The sequence below is a fragment of the Lipotes vexillifer genome, unplaced genomic scaffold, assembly GCF_000442215.2.
Source record: "Lipotes vexillifer unplaced genomic scaffold, Lipotes_vexillifer_v1.1 scaffold829, whole genome shotgun sequence".
NCBI classification, from domain to species: domain Eukaryota; kingdom Metazoa; phylum Chordata; class Mammalia; order Artiodactyla; family Lipotidae; genus Lipotes; species Lipotes vexillifer.
Genome location: NW_006797023.1, coordinates 113618 through 118690, shown reverse-complemented (window position 1 = coordinate 118690; position 5073 = coordinate 113618). Strand labels below are relative to the sequence as shown.

General features: G+C 46.9%; 1 protein-coding gene across 1 annotated transcript in view; it reads left to right on the top strand.

The window, feature by feature from the left end:
- The first annotated feature begins 436 nt into the window (after window positions 1-436).
- Window positions 437-5073, top strand: part of TMEM50B (transmembrane protein 50B) — a 34470-nt gene continuing 29833 nt past the window's right edge. Inside the window, exon 1 of the mRNA XM_007469144.1 lies at window positions 437-535. The gene's annotated coding sequence lies outside the window, so the exon portion shown is untranslated. The remainder of the gene's footprint in view (window positions 536-5073) is intronic.

Genomic DNA, 5073 nt, shown 5'->3' with positions numbered 1-5073 from the left:
GACCTTTAGGTCCTGAGAACCCTCTTGGAGCACGTGCCCTACACTGGGCAGCTGGTGGTCAACGCCGCTGGGCCTATAGGCAAAGAGAGCCCCTGCCCCTGGGTCTTGGGCTCCCCATGCACGTGATCTCACGGATGCTGCACTTGAAGTCCCTGAGCAGAAACGCAGCTGTGCTGCCATCCAGAAGGCAACAAGAGTGGCCAGGTCTACGCGTCCGCTAATTTACAGACGCCAAGCCTGGCCGTCAGCTCCCGGAGGGCCGGCAAAACCCCGGAGCCCTCGCTCCGCCCCGTGGCGTCCTCGCCCCGCCCCTAGAGCCCCGCCCCGCCCCGGCCGGCCACTTGCTGCGCGAGGATTGGCTGCTGCGGTGCGCACGGCGCCGCGCCCCGCCCCGCCGGCGCCCTCGCCTTTCGCCCGCGGACTGCTACCGGCTCCCGGGGGCTGAGGTGGAGCCGAGGACCCGGCTCTGCCGCGGCTTAGCCGCCTCCTCCTGTGCACTCGCGCCTGGTGTCGGCTTGGAAGTCGGGGAAGCCGGGTGAGTGCGGGAGGCCGGTTTGGGGCTGTGCGAGGGGCTGGCGCTTGCCGCCCGCACGTAGGAAGGCACCCCCGGCTCGTCCGGCCCGGCCTGCGAGGTGCGGCGATGCCCGGCCCGGCCTCTCCGGTGAGAGGCGCCGCCGGGCGGAGCGGGTCCGCGGGGCGTCCGGGCGTTCTGCGGGGCGGGGGCCGCCGCCGCCCCCTCCGCACCAGCCCGGCGCTCGGCCGGGGCGAGCCGCACCGCCGCGTTGTCTCGCCGTCGGATTGCTTCCCTGGAAGGTCTGGAAAGGTTTCCGTCTCGAGCCTGTCAGCTTCCCGGGGCGACGGGCGGTGGGGAGACGATGTGCGGCCCGCACGGGGCATCAGAGAGCCACTCAGGTGCTTCGTCGCCCCTCCCGTTTGCTCTGAACCATGGCTGGGAATGTCTTCAGTGTTCCGCGCTCTTTTCCGAGTCTCTCCGTATGAGAGTCAGGTACAGAGGTGTGAAATGGAAGAAGGTCAACCTTTCGCGTATTAATCATAAAGTGTTCGTGCCCTTTTAGATAAAGAGCAGCAGAGAGTTGCCCATGTAGCAAAGGTAGTTGTGCTGGGGAAGACCATTTTGGTTTTTAACCAATAAATTGGCTTCCGAGTTAATCAATGGAAGGTGGTTAATTTGAAAGGTAAATATATGACCTTTTAAAGCCTCCGATGGGAGTGAATGTAATCAGCGTTTTGCCTCTCCAAGACATTGATTTCTCTTCGGAGTGTCCCACCACTTCTCTCAAACTCTTCACCTACCTGCGCTATAAATCCCTTTCCTTAACAATTCCCAAGCCTCCTACTCCCAGGATTGTTACACTTCTTTTCCATCATCTTCAGACAAACATAGTTTTCAGACGTAGAACAAACGTTAGACATTTTTTTTACCGATAATAATGTTGCAAGCCTCTTCGTCCTTAAAATGAACATCAAAAGTTATCTTGAATATCGATCGACCCGACAGGAAAAGCTGGGTTAATGAGACACGGAGAGGATGCAGTGTTCCTCTTCCGGAGACACGCCTTCCCCTCCCCCATCCCCCTTGGCCCATTAGGATTAAGGCAGCCTCAACTGGCTGGTCATTTCTGAATTCTCTTCTGGAGTCCGAGATAAGAATTTATTTTATTAGTTTATCCTTATCTGCTCTTTTTAAATGATTACGGTAATATATCCAGGTTGTACACTTTTTTTGTAATGTTACAGAATAATATCAAGTAAAAATTGAAACAGCACAGAAGTATATCAAGTGAAAAGTTAGAATTCCTTGTTTCTTTACTTTGCATCCTGAATTCCAGTCCCTAGGAGGGGTTAGTACCATGATACTATTGGGCAACTGACTTAATATAAGGACACGTCTCCATATCAGTGTGCACCTACCTCATATTTAAAGTGCTGTACAGTATGTAGCTGTTTAGATGTACTCTAATATATTTTATTGGTCCCTTAATGATGGACGTTTGGTTGTTTCTAGGTTTTAGCCATTAAAAGACTTACTGCATGAAAGTCTTTGGGGCATTGTTGGATAAGTTTCAGGTAGTGCTCTTTTTACCAGGAATCTTTTTTTGTAACTTGAAGGATTTTATAATTTAAAAGCAGTAGTTAATTTGCTTGATTTAAATGCATTTCTTAGAATCTGTGCATCTTTTTATATTTAGAGACTGGATCAAAAAAATTTTGAGGACCAGGTTAAATAATGGTTAATTTATTAACCTTGTTACCACTTAATGGTGTTGACTTTAAGGTTTTATTGACTCATTTGATTAGCTTGGCAGGAATGAATAGAGAAGGCCTTAAGGAAGAGAAAATTTGAACAGAGGCCGTGTAATACCCTCCTGTGGTAATCGCCTTGAATATCCAACAGTAACAGATGTTCTTGTTCTCTTTTTAAATGTTCTTTTGTTGCAAAATGTATCTCAGGTACCAAAAAACGTGTACAGAATATATATAAATATATAATTTAAATAATACTATTGCAATGATCAACATTGTATCTACAATCAAATTAAGAAATGAAACATTTACATCTTTCTTCCAGAGGTGGCCTCTACCCTGATTTTTTAAATTAATCTTTTTCTTGCTTTCATTTTGTTTTGTTTTTGGCCATGCCGCGCGGCTTGTGGGACTTTAGCTCCCCGATCAGGGATCGAACCCGGGCCCTTGGTACTGAAAGCGCCGAGTCCCAACCACTGGACCGCCAGGGAATTCCAATCTTTCCCTTGCTTTTTAAAATAAGCTTTACAGGGCTTGCATGCTAGTGCAGTGGTTAAGAATCTGCCTGCCGGTGCAGGGGACACGTGTTTGAGCCCTGGTCCAGGAAGATCCCATATGTTGCGGAGAAGCTAAGCCCGTGCACCACAATTACTGAGCCTGCTCTCTAGAGGCTGCGAGCCACAACTACTGAGCCTGTACTCTAGAGTCTGCGAGCCATGACTACTGAGCCCACGTGCCACAACTACTGAAGCCCGTGCACCTAGAGCCTGTGCTCCGCAACAAGAGAAGCCACCGCTGTGAGAAGCCCACGCACCACAACGAAGGGTAGCCCCTGCTCGCTGCAACTAGAGAAAGCCCGAGAGCAACAGTAAAGACCCAACGCGGCGAAAAAGAAAATAAATAAATTTTAAATAAGCTTTACACATAAATACATAAATATACACATGTACATATATGCACACGTATATAAATATTTACACATAAACAGTATATTTAGTTTTGAGGGAAGTGTTAAAAACAAAACAAAATTCTCATACACATAGCATGTTTCAAATTTTGGCTGCGCTGGATCTTCATTGCAGTGCACGGGGCTCTTTGTTTAGGGCTTCTCACTAGTTGCTGCGCGCAGGCTTAGTTGCCCTTCGGCATGTGGGATCTTAGTTTCCCAGTTAGGATCGAACCCGAGTCCCCTGCATTGGAAGGTGGGTTCTTAACCACTAGACCATCAGGGAAGTCCCACAAAGAACTGGTTTTAAGAGGATTTAAGAAATAGATATCTGTGTAGTCCATAGGGAAAGGAATGTCTCAATAAAACTGCTGAGTTAGATATAATTGGTTAATGTTCCAGAGGGCAACAAAATCATAATATCTTGTGATTAATCATTTCTACCAGACTATAAAATCATAACACCTTATTAATTTCTGCAGTTAAACTGAAATCTTACAGGACTATGAACTGTGTCTTTATTAACAGTGGATTGTTCATTAAATAAACTGTGATAACAAAGTTATTTTCCTCAGAGCACAGATGAGGTCCAAACAGGCTTATTAGAAAATGCTAGCGCTTTCTCAATTTGAGATTAAAAATTTGTTCCATAATTGTAAGCACAAACCTGACTGTGTAAGGAAAGGACAATATTGTCACTTTTAGATGAAAGCTTCCAGGAAAGATGAGCAGGACGGAATGGCTTCAGCTTCCCTGTTTCCCTGATAGGGGCCCTTTCTCAGGAGGTCAGTGGGCAGTGTTACGAGGGAGTCTTGGATACAGTGTTCACTCCAGTCAGGGCATCAGAGGGCTCTAGTGTTCACCAAATACTGGAAAGATGGCAGAAATACAGTCTGAGGGAGTGGGCTGCTCACCGTGGCCTGCATGCAGTGATCAGTGTAGGTCAAAGTAGAACCTTCTGTGAGGGAAGTGAATGTCCTTTGCTGATGCAGGCTGCAGGGTTCAGAAGGAAAGCAGGAACTGCACCAGCATATGATCAAGATCAAGCCAAGCACAGCTGAGTACAGATAGGAATCTGGGTCAGGTTCATGGGGCATTCAGTCCTCAGGTTAAAAAGCTGGATAGGGACTTCCCTGGTGGTCCAGTGGTTAAGACTCTGCACTTCCCAGCCTAAATGTCCATCGACAGATGAATAGATAAAGAAGATGTGGCACATATATACAATGGAATACTATTCAACCATAAAAAGAAACGAAATTGAGTTATTTGTAGTGAGGTGGATGGACCTAGAGTCTGTCATACAGAGCGAAGTAAGTCAGAAAGAGAAAAACAAATACCGTATGCTAACACATATATATGGAATCTAAAAAAAAGATGGTACTGATGAACCTAGTGGCAGGGCAGGAATAAAGACTTAGACATAGAGAATGGACTTGAGGACACGGAGGTGGGGTGGCGGGAGAGTAGCATGGACATATATACACTACCAAATGTAAAATAGCTAGTGGGAAGCAGCCGCATAGCACAGAGAGATCAGCTCAGTGCTTTGCGACGACCTAGAGGGGTGAGATGGGAGGGTGGATGGGAGGGAGGCTCAAGAGGGAGGGGATATGGGGATATATGTATGCATATGGCTGATTGACTTTGCTGTACAACAGAAACTAACACAGTATTGTGAAGCAATTATACTCCAATAAAGATGTATTAAAAAAAAAAAAAAAAAGACTGCACTTCCACTGCAGGGGCCACGGGTTTGATCCCTGGTTGGGGAACTAAGATCTTGCATGCCATAAATAAATAAAAACTAAAAAAAAAAAAAAAAAAACTGGGAATAGAACCTGAAAACACTGTTTAACCCTGGC